We start from the raw sequence: 12,594 nt of genomic DNA on the forward strand, positions 1-12,594 counted from the left end.
TCAAGTCACAACGGAACATGGAGCTACGACTCTCATCACAAGGACACCAAGTGCCAAGATGACAACTTCCATGTATCTTTTGGGGAGGTAGTTTATTGAGCACTCTGTGCACCTCCAGGTAACTGATGCAGTAACAAACTGGCAGAACGCAACATCAGGCCATCTGCCACTTCCAGGTAACTGATGCGGTAACAAACAGGCAGAACACAACATCAGGTCAACTGCCACCTCAAATTTATACTTATTAAAAAATTCTTTCAGAGTGTGGGCATCACTGGCTAGGCAGCATTTATTGCCTATCCCTAGTTTCCCTTGAGAAGGTGTGGTGAGCTATCTTCTTCAACTTCTTAAGTCCATGTGATGAGGTACACCCTGTTAAGAAAGGAGTTCCAAGATTTAGACCCAGCAATAAAGTTCCAAGTCAGGATGTTATGTGGCTTGGAGGGGCACTGGCAGACAGTGGTATCCCTATGCGCCTGTTGTCTTTGTCCTTTTAGGCAGTAGAGGTCATGGGTTTGGAAAGTGGTGTTGAAGGACCCTTGATGAGTTGCTGCAGAGCATCTTGTAGGTGGTACACAATGCTGCCACCGTATGTTGATAGTGGAGGTAGCAAATATTGAAGGTAGTGGATGAGGTGCCAAGCAGGCTGCTTTGTCCTGGATGGTGTCAAGCTGGTGTTGTTGGAGCTGCACTCATCCAGGCAAGCGGACAGTATTCCATCATACTCCTGAATTGTGCCTTGTAGATGGTGGACAGGCTTTTGGGAGTCAGGAGGTGAGTTACTCTCTGCAAAATTCCCAGCTTCTGACCGGCTCTTGTAGCCAGTGTTTATATGGCTGGTCCAGTTCAGTTTCTGGTCTATGGTATGTTCCAGGATGTTGGTAGTGGTGGTTTCAGTGATGGTAATGCCATTGAATGTCATAGGGAGACAGTTGGATTCTCTTGTTGGAGATGGTCATTGCCTGGCAATTGTATGGCGCAAATGTTACTTCTCACTTGTCAGCCAAAGCCTGAATGTTGTCCCGGTCAGGCTGCTTATGGGAACAACATCCGAGTCGTCGCAAATGGTGAAAATTGTTGGTTGATGATTGCACATCCCCGCTTCTGACCTTATAAAGGAAGGAAGGTCATTGATGAGTGGTGAAGATGGTGGACCTATGACATTACCCAGAGGAACTACTGCAGCGATGTCCTGGGAATGAGATGTGTGACTGACAACAACCACAACCATCTTCTTTTGTGCTAGGTATGATTCCAACCAGTGGCATTTTCTCCCCCAGATTCACATTAATTCAAGCTTCGATAGAGCTCGACGATGCCAAGGCGGCATTTCACCGAATGTGATGTTAAGGACAGTCACTCTCATGTCACCTCAAGAATCCAGCTCTTTTGTCAGTGTTTGGACCAAGGCTGCAATGAGGTCAAAAGCTGAGTGATCCTGGCAAAACCCAAACTAAGGATCAGTGAGCAGATTATTGCTGAGTAAGTGCCACTTGATCACATTATCAATGACACTTTTCATTACTCTCTTGATGACCTAGAGTCGACTGATAGGGTGGTAATTGGCTGTGTTGGATGTGTCCTGCTTTTGTGGTGTGTACAGGACATACCTGGGCAATTTTCCACATTGCCAGCTAGATGCCAGTATTATAGCTATAATGGAACAGCTTAGATAGGGGTTCAGCAAGTTCTGGAATACAGGATTCAGTACTATTGCTGGAATGTTGTCAAGGCCTATAACCTTTGCAGTATCCAGTGTCTTCAGCTGTTTATTGATATCATGTGGAGTGAATAGAATTGGTTGGAGATGGCATCTAAGAAGGCAGAGATGGATCATCCACTCGGTACTTCTAGCTGAAGATTGTCGAAAATGCTTTAGCCTTGTCTTTTGCACTGATATGCTGAGCCACCCCGTCATTGAGGATGAGGATATTTATGGAGCTCCTCCTCAAGTGAGTTGTTTAATTGTCCACCATCATTCACAACTGGATGTGGCAGAGCTTAGATCTGATCAATTGGCGGTGGGATCACGTAACTCCATCACATGTTGTTTCTGTTGTTTGGCATGCAAGTAGTTGTATTGTAGCTTCAGCAGGTTGACACCTCATTTTTAGGTATGCCTGATGCTGTTCCAGGCATGCCCACCTGCACTCTTCATTGAACCAGGGTTGATCCCCTGGCTTGGTGGTAATGGTAGAGTGGGGGATATGCTGGGCCATGAGGTTACAGGTTGTGGTCAAGTACAATTCTGCTGCTGTCAATGGCCCACAGCACATCATGGATGCCCAGTTTTGAATTGTTAGGTCTGTTCAAAATCTATCCCATTTAGCACCGTGGTAGCACAACAACACAATGGAGGGTGTCCTCAAATATGAAGACAGGACTTCACCTCCACTAGGACATCAGGTGGTCACCCTACCAATACTGGACAGTGGCAGGTCGATTGGTGAGGATGAGGTGAATAGGTTTTTCCCTCACCACCTGCCACAGACCAGTCTTGCAGATGATATGCCCTTTAGAGCTCTGCCAATAGTGGTGTTACAGAGCCACTCATGGTGATGGACATTGAACTTCTCCACCCAGAGTACATTGTGCCCCTGCCACCCTCAGTGCTTCCTCCAACTGGTGTTCAATATGGAAGAGTACCAATTCATCTGCTGAGAGGGGCAGCAGGTGGCAATCCACAGGAGATTTCCTTGCCATATTTGACCTGATGCCGTGAGACTTCATGAGATCCGGAGTCAATGTTGAGGACTTCCAGAGTAACTCCCTCCCAACTGTGCACCACAGCTGGGTGCCACCACCTCTGCTGGGTGGGTCTGTCCTGCTGCTGGGACAGGATATACCCAGGGATGGTAATGGTGGTGTATGGGACAGTGTCTGTAAAGTATGATTCTGTGATTATGACTATGTCAGGATATTGCTTGACTAGCCTGTAGGATAGCTTACCCAATTTTGGTACAAGCCCCCAGATGTTAGTCAGGAGGACTTTGCTGGGTGTGCTGTTGTCTTTTCCAGTGCTTAGGCCAATGCCGGGTGATCCATCAGGTTTCGTTCCTTATTGACTTTTCTGTAGCGGTTTGATACAACTGAGTGGCTTGCCAGGACTATTTCAGAGGCCAGTTAAGTGTCAACCATATTGTTGTGGGTCTGGAGTCACATGGAGGCCAGACCAGAGGATGGCAGATTTCCTCCCCAAAGGGCATTAGCAAACCAGATGGATTTTTACACCAATTGACAATGGTTTCATTATCATTACTGAGACTAGCTTCTAATTCCAGATTTATTAATTGAATTCAAATTCCACCAGCTGCCATGGTGGGACTTGAACTGGTGTCCCCAGAGCATTAGCCTGGGCCTCTGAATTGCTCATGCAGTGAATGTCAAAATACCCAAGAGGAACAAAAAAACCCACAGTGCCACATATTTTAAAAATTGTTGGCATTCACCTCTAACAGCATCAGCTTTGATCAGTTTTCAATGTGAAGTGCATATTTATGCAAAATTAAGTGATTTGATTATTGTATCTGTATAAAGAGGGGGAGGGGCAGGACAGGGAGAGACTTCGATACTTCCCAATGCCAAGAGTGGCATTGGAATGAATCTCCAAGTTGATTCACATTATGTTAAATTTCTGGATTTTATCAGTCTTCCCAAAATTTGTTGTAAACACCAGTAAGAAAAAAATGGTGCAGCAATGATCAACACATGTACACAGAAAAGTAAATACTATTTAAACCACAGGCTGTGATGACAAGATTGTGGAAGGGTTTGTAATTTAACATTTGTGGTCTCAAAATGAGCTCCACCGACATTAACATTAAATCTCTTCAACTTACATGTTTACATATAAATGAGAAGGATCTAAAATTTACCATCCAACACTTCCCTAAAATTAGTTATACTGCTATATCACATCTAACTGATATCCTGTCATTTTTCTCTCTTCCCCACAACTGACAATATTCTTCAAACTTCTTCCCCAAAGACATCAGCTTCTTTCTAGAATATAATTACACATGGCTGATCTTAACTAGCTGGAGCCATTGTGCAGCAGGATTTCTTCAACCATTTCATTTGCCAAGAACTTTAATTTCATTCAACAAGATTCACGCACTAAATACTTAGCCATTGTAATTATAAAGCTTTGTAATACGGAGACTAAAAATAGCACCAGTTGATTTTAAGTTTCTTATGCATTTGTGAAACTAAACTTGGAACTTGGGGAGGGGGTAGTAATACCTATAAAGGGTTTCAGTGTTTCCCGGTCATTTTCAGACCTACTATTTCCTATTCAGCAGAGGGGATATTGAGTAAATCACTAATGCAATCTGAACTAAATGAATCAGAATGATGCAAGAACTCAAAGAAAACAAGGTACACTTTCCATGCATGTTCACGTAAATGATATTGAACTTAAGAAATCGGAGCAGGAGTAGGCCATTTGGCTCCTCAAGCCTACCCCACCATTCAATAAGATCATGGCTGATTTGCCCCAGGCCTCAACTCCTCTTTCATGCCAGCTCCTCATAGCCCTTAACTCCAATATTTCAAAAAACTTTATCTCCTCCTTAAATACTTTCAGTGATCTAGCCTCCACAGCTCTCTGGGGTAGAGAATTCCAAACATTCATTACCCTCAGGAGGAGAAATTCCTTCGCATCTCTGTTTTAAATGAGTGTCCCCTTATTCTGTAACTATGTCCCTTAGTTTGAGATTCCCCCAACTAGTGGAAGCATCTTCTCAACATCTACCTTGTCAAGCTGCCTCAGAATCTTGTACGTTTCAAAAAGATCACCACTCATTCTTCTAAACTCTAATGAATAAATGGCTAGTAAAGCCGTTCTTGATAAGTCAACCCCTTCATCCCAGGAATCAGCCTAGTGAATCTCTTTTGAACTGCCTCCAATGCCAGTATATCCTTTCTTAAATACGGGGACCAAAACTGTACACAGTACTCCAAGTGCAGCCTCACCAACACCCTGTACATTTGTAACAAGACTTCCCTATTTTTAAACTCCAACCCCCTAGGAATACAGGCCAAAATTCCATTTGCCTTCTTAATTACTTGCTGTACCTGCATGCTAACTTTTTGTGTTTCATGCACAAGAACACCCATATCCAAAAATAAAAATACCTGGAAAAACTCAGCAGGTCTGACAGCATCTGCAGAGAGGAACACAGTTAACATTTTAAGTCCATATGACTCTTCAACAGAACAATTCTGCTAAAGAGCCATACGGACTCAAAACATTAACTACGTTCCTCTCCGCAGATGCTGTCAGGAATGCTGAGTTTTTCCAGGTATTTTTATTTTTGTTTTGGATTTCCAGCATCCGCAGTTTTTTGTTTTTAAACACCCATATCTATCTGTGCTGCACTTTTTTTGGAGTCCCTCTCCATTTAAATAATAGTCTGCCTTTTGATTCTTCCTAACAAAGTGCATGACCTCACAATTTCCTACATTAAACTCATCTGCCAAGTTTTTGCCCACTCACTCAACCTATCTATATCCCCTTGCAGATTCCTTATGTCCTCATCACAACATGTCCTCCCACCTATTTTTGTATCAGCAAATTATAAATAAACCTGCCTCGACTTCTCAGACTGTGTCAACACTGATCATATTGAAGAAGGATTTGCAAATTGCTTCAGCTTGAGAGTTTGCTAGGGGGAAAACTGTTCTAAAGCACAATTATACAGATGATTACAATCTCTCATTGATTCAGATGCTCATTCGTGAATTAAAAATTACACGGTTTACCAGCCACTAGCTTAGAGGGCAAAAAGCAAAAATTATAAATCTTCCAGCATCTGAAGTAATGTTACTGCAAGGCTACGGACCAGGTGCTGGAAAGTGGGATTAAAATAGGCAGCTAGTTTCTTTTTTCACTTTTTGGTGGGTGCAGGCATGAAAGGCTGAATGGTCTCTTTCTGCATCGTAACTTTTCTATGGTTCTAGCAGAAAGCGCTCATTGAAGTTCAGTGCTAAGAGTTAAATGATTTCTAGTTAGTCAGGTTTGAATAGCAGCCAGATTTAGAGATTTTACCTGTCGAACACAGAAAGGCTAAGCTTGTGGTTGATTAACAGTTCAAATTAAAGACTCCTGTTTTTGTACACAAGGTCTTTTCTAATACTGTGCTATTGACTGAAAAACATTTCACAAGTTTTGTAAACTCATTTCAGGCTAGTGTTAGCTGTTGAAAGAAACAGGGAAATCGCCTGTATTTAAAATTGTAAATCAGGGCTTTGACTTGGGGTCTTGCATATTTTATTAGAGCGCAGCATAGCTGGCTGATAAATCAAATGAGAACATGTTGGCTTTACTCACTATATGTTGCATGAAAGTTTTAGCTGAAATCTACATTGAGAATGTAGATCTGACAAAAGAATTGCTTGATGCAGTGAAGTGATGTGTTCATATTTTTTTTTAAATTTACCTGGGCATAAGAAAACAAGTACTAAACAACTCATTTCAAAAAGCTGGTTAGTAACATGTTCAAACTTCTCAAAGGTTTCGGGAATGATTCACCATTATGCACAATCACATATTTTAGCCTATTGCTCCAATTTCTCAAAGCTATTTTCATGGGGTCCTTTGCAACAAAGTCTGAATTTCGTTAACTTCCCTTCTGCAATTGCTGAAGGGAGGTTATCTGTTGCATTTTTCTTGTATTCCACATACCACTGCCTAACTCAAAGCATGTGCAAGTAATTTTCCCCAAGGGCCCCATCAACATTTTTCCTCAGCAAACAAGGAGTTGCACAAGTGCTGACTAACACTGCTGTAGCACTGAAGAAATGTCTGATCGCTGCTTCATGGAAACAGCAATTGTAAATCCCTTTGCAGGGAACCACAGACACAAAGCTGTGCCACCATTCTGAGATACAACACTTTACTTCTAAACATTTTATTTTATGCACAGTAGCTGAGACCCAGAGATTACATAATTTTTTTTAAAAAGTCCTCTGGAGCTAAGAAAACAGACAACTTGCTGCTCTCTCTCTGATGCTGGGCTTGTTATGAAACTGGAGAGCAGATACCTCCTGGCCCCTTACAGTGGCAAGGTTTTGCTCCTGACTCTCATAGGCCTGTGCCACACAAAAACACTAATTCAATCCTGCAAAGCGTCTGCTTGGGCAAGTAGAACCGGATTTCTGACATTGTTATAATAAACTGATGTTAGATGTCATCTAAGAGATTTCTGTAATTCTACCATGATATTTCGATACCTCAGAGATTTAACTTTTTTTTTACATATTCAAAAGTGAAATTGCTCTTTCAGACAGGAGATGCTGATCAATTTAGTTTCAATTTCATCCACCACCCAATCTTACAGGTTTGCCACTTATGATAAAGCTAAAACCATCTTCTTGGAGAGTGTTTAAGTCTTCTGCCAATATGAACTTGCAGCTGCAATTGCATCCGCCAGTACCTGCAGAGAATATTCAGGAAGCTGGAAATCAATGGCTGACAACTGCACATGTTATAAATTAAATACTGACCAAGTCAGTGGATACTTTAATTTTTATTCCAGTCCAACAATATATGTGCACTAAAATGAAATTATCTGCCACAGTCCAGGTTCACCTTTTGGCAAACATACTGGTTTTCATTGTAGTACTGTAAAACTAGACTCATGAGTGAGCAGCAGCCAAAATTAAACATGACCTGCCAGGCACAACTGAAAACGTAACTGCAACAGATGTCACCGTCTACTCTAAGACAGCTCATAGATCGTCTATTGCTTTCAAACAAGCATCTAGTAGACACTATTACTCCATTCACCATCTCATAGTTGATGGTATTTTAATTAGTCCTCATCTTTCTCAAGTTCATACAAAACAATTCAGCTGCACGTTCCAATTTGTTCCCTTCTGGGAGGGAGGAACAAACAAAGTGTGAAATAAACTGCAAAACCCTGTCAAACTTTAAAAACAGAACAACACTTTTTCCAAGAAAGTTCACATTTGCCAAGTATAATACTTCCACCAGAAAAAAATGCTAGTTCTCTGCATCTCCCAAGAAAAAGCTTTTCCTAGGTCAGTGAGTTTTAAAAGGAATATAATCATATGGTTAAAGAACTAATTGAACAAACCAGCAGCTGCTATTGAGTAAATCATATTCATAATAGCATCCTCCATATGAAAGGGAAAAAATAAAGCCAAGAGTAACAACTCTCACATCAATCCACACAAAGGTTCATGGCTTAAAGTCATGGAAATCTGACATTTTATCAACTGTTATATATATTTACAATGTGGATTTAGAAGGAATTCCATGTTTAGATTTCAAGTCCACAGGTAGACGTGACTGCATTTCATACATCCTTTAGCCAGTAAAATTTGTACTGCTCCCATTTTGATGATTATACCCTAGGCAGGGACGGTATGCCTCCCACAGCCTTGGAGCAGTTAAAACATTTTTTTCTCCAGTTACGTACTACTATGATTCATAGTGTGGTTCTCTCCCTATTGTTAACAGAGCGACAACGCCCATGGAAAATTATTTTGGCTTCTGAAGAGCTCAACTTTTATTGAATTTACCAAGAAATAATCTTTGGAATTTATTCAATTTTTTAAAAAGTGCAACATTGAGTAGAAAATTAAAAACATTATTAACAAGTGTAGCTGACATTCCAGGGCCAGTAATTAAATCACCTTGTTGCAAAGAAGCCAACTGCTTTTGTTACAAACATGTCAACAGCTTCAATTCATGTTTGTTATTTCAAGTCAGTTATCATCTGACCCTCCAGCTAAACTACACTCCCTCAAGGATGGCCCATTACATTGCACATGCAAATGAAGCAACTTGGCATTACATACATCTGGTACTACACTGCTTCAGTTCAGAAATCATCAAAATTAATTTCCTGAAACCAAACCAGGATTGTTTAAGGCTGGAATTACGCCATCAGAAATCCCTTTCTTAAAAATAAAAGCAAACTAAAATGGGGGACATGTTTAAAGACTACACAAAAAGAGTCCTTACATTTTTTCTGGAAATGATTTGAGCAAATTAACAGTCCTGTCTGCACACTTAGAGCTTTAAAAATTTACATGGGTGGAGCAGAACTCATACACCCAGAGTGGTCACAACAGCAAAAGGCATGATTCACTGTCATCAGCAACTCACAGCTTACAGCAGGCTCGCCCAACAGTGATCCATTCTAAGGTATACAGGGAGAGTACATGCACCCAAAGTGTTAACCACTCTTTTCTTTCCAGATGTATATGGCTCTACTGTGCATTTCCACCATTGCTCGTTTCAGATTTACAGAATTTCTAGTTTTCTCCCCTATTTATTGGTAGGCCCTGCAATTGTCCATCTTGCTTACTGACTCCAATACTGGAGCAACATTAACAAGCAACACGCAAACATCTCATTGGGTTCTACTTACAAAGCAGATTAATCATAATACATTCATCAGCACCTGCCATCCAAACAACAATGTCCAAACATCAAGCACAGAACAGAACAAAAAAAAGCATTAACAGCAATAACTTTCAACCAATTTTGGAACAACTTGCATTTATATTACACATTTAACATATTCAAATATCCTACGGCAATTCACTGGAGCATTAACAAAATTTGACACCAAGCCACAAAAGGATTTATCAGGAGTGGCCACCAAAAACTTAATCCTTGAGGTATGTTTTAAGGAGCATCTTAAAGGAGAGAGGCAGAGAAGCTTAACAAGGGAATTGCAGAATTTAGGGCCCAGACACCTGATGGCATGGCCACCAACAATGGAGTTACGTAATCAAGATGTGGAAAATTGGAGGAGTACAGAGATCTTGGAGGGTTTTAGGGCTGGAGGAGGTTACAGGGATGAGGAGGGCTGATGCCACAGAGGGATCTGAACACAAGGATAAGAATACTAAGATTGAGCCATTGCCAAGATTGGGATCTAATGAAGACCAGCAGGTGAATGGGATATATTGAGAGTCATAATACAGACAAAGTTTTGGATGAGCTCAAGTTTTTGGATGGTGCAAGATGAGGGGTCATCCTGGAGATCATCGAAATAGTCAAGTTTAGAAATGACAAGAGCATGGCTGAGGATTTCAGCTGCAGATAAAGTGAGGTGGGGAAGAGGCAGATCCGGATGTTATGATGTTCCTGCTCATCATTAATCCATCTCCACCCCCTCCTATCAGCAGCCTTGTCTTCAGCTACCCAGATCCCATGCTCTGGAATTTCCAAAATCACAGAATTGTTAAGTGCAGAAGAAAGCCATTCAGCCCATCATGTCTGCAGCAGCTCTCCGAATGACCATTATGACTGTGCCATTCTCCTGTCTTTTCCCTGTAACCCTGCACATTATTTGAATAGAAACAATCGCCTGATGCCCTCTTGAAAAGCCTTGATTGAACCTGCTTCCGCCACACTTCCAGCAGTGCTTCCAGGCCCAAACCACTTGCTGTGTGAAAAAACTTTTTCCTCACATTGCACTTGCTTCTTAGGCAAATCACTAACTCTGTGCCCTCTCGTTCTCGATCCTTTTACGAGCAGGAACAGTTTCTCCCTATTTACTCGATCCAGCCCCCTCATGATTTTGAATATCTCACTCAAATCTCCTCTGAGCCTTCTCCTCTCCAAGGAGGACAGTCCAACCTCTCCAATTTATCTTCATAATTGAAATTTCTCATCCCTGGGATCATTTTGTAAAGCTCTTTTGCACTCCAATGCATTCACATCCTTCCTAACGTGTGGCACCCAGAACTGTACACAATACTCCAGCTGAGGTCTAACTCGTGTCCTATACAAGTTCAGCATAATCTCCTTGCACTTGTACTCTGTGCCCCTATTAATAAAACTTAGGATACCGTATGCTTTATTAACTGCTCTCTCCACCTATCCTGCTACTTTTAATGATCTATACAGATATACACCAGGTCTCTCTGCTCCTGCACACCCTTAAGAATTGTCCCCCTTTTTTTTTTAATAGTGTCTTTCCATGTTCTTTCTAACAAAATAAGTAACCTCACACTTCTCTGCACTGAACTTCATCTGCTACCTATATGCCCAGTCCAACAACTTGTCTATGTCTTTTTGAAATTCTACTGTCCTCCTCACAGTTCACAATGCTTCCAAGTTTTGTATCATCTGCAAACTTTGAAACTATACACCAAAATCTAGAACATCAATATATAATCAGGAAAAGCAAGGATCCAATAAATCCCTTTGCTGCTCAGAGCCGGGTTTTTGATTATTGCTTCTGACATCTTTTGTTTGGCTGTGTGTCAATTTTTTTGGATGTTTAGCATGTTTGCTGCCACAAACATGTTAGTGCCAGATTTACCATTGTCCACAATAGCTATCTTTATTATGTCAGTGTGTTTTCTAGCTTGGGGTCTAAGAACTTGGTCAGGCTGCTCCAAAATTATTTCTTGAAAGACACTAACAGCTGGCTGAGGGTAGAGGGAGATGTTCCTCCTGACAGTCTAGGCTGGAATAAAACTCTGGCCTGGAATCATAAAAAAAGGTTTCTAAACCACTAGGACAACTAGTCCACTTAACTTGCAAGTTTAACAATAAATAATCTGGAACATCACTGGATATATAATATATAGAAGGTTTAAACTACTTAGATCACTTACAGTACTGCCCTTCCAAGCATTAGGAACAGCTTTATTTGATTGAGAAATTTCCATTAGCTACAACACTTTAGGTCTGCACTTCACAACAAACATGGAGAAATTAGCTTGCAATATAACAACTATACCCTGTATACATTATACCATCCACTTCAACACATTTCTTTTCACTTATATATCACATAACCATTTGCACAGCACACTGATTCAATGGATTATTCCACAAATTTAACTCAAAGCAATGAAAACAAAGCTTGCTGTTATGATCCTAAATTCTACCAGCCTCCCACAGAGAAAATTTGGATGAGGGCTGCTTCACAGAGCACTGGCAACATTTTCCCCATAAGTTTGATTGGCTTTATGTAGGTCATTCCAAAGAATATTCACAAATTTAAAACATTTTTAAGTAGTGGGTGCATTAAACAGAACTTCCGTTCACAATTAATCAGCATCAATTCCCAAAGGAACCACAACCATAGTGGTGGTCTCCTCTTCAGTGCAATTCCAGTACAGTATTGATCTTAGATATTGATTTTTAAAAAAACACACACACAAATCAGACTAGTCACTATCCATCCCTTTTAATTTCAAATTTAATTATTCATCAGAAGCCACTGCCAATCTTACACTGGTCTTTGCAACCCAATGTAGAAACATATTTAACACTTACATTCAGAGTCATCTTTGACAATAAAGAGCGGTTACTCAATAACCCTCCAGGCAGATGCTGCAGAAATGCAATGGCAGAAGAGACAAACCCCAATTTCAACTGAGCCACAATTCAAGCTGCATGCTAAGCAGCAAGGAGTATAGAAAAATAGTGAGGGGCAATCAAGAAACAAGGTACAAGTGGCAAGTTTCAGCTAAATCCCAAGAATGGGCTGGCAAGTTGTCTACAAGGAATACTTTAAAGTCAAGTGTTATATTACATCAGTAACTTCAGAAGTATTTCACTGGCTGTGAAGCTCTTGGAAAGTCCAGAGGCTGTGA

General features: G+C 40.9%; 1 protein-coding gene across 1 annotated transcript in view; it reads right to left on the reverse strand.

Annotated features, from left to right (window-relative positions):
* The window catches only part of LOC121287889 (SUN domain-containing protein 1-like), a 70,520-nt gene that overhangs the window by 57,171 nt on the left and 755 nt on the right, over positions 1-12,594 (reverse strand). The gene's annotated exons all lie outside the window — the stretch shown is intronic.

This window comes from Carcharodon carcharias, chromosome 15 (genome assembly GCF_017639515.1).
Source record: "Carcharodon carcharias isolate sCarCar2 chromosome 15, sCarCar2.pri, whole genome shotgun sequence".
Taxonomy (NCBI): Eukaryota; Metazoa; Chordata; class Chondrichthyes; order Lamniformes; family Lamnidae; genus Carcharodon; species Carcharodon carcharias.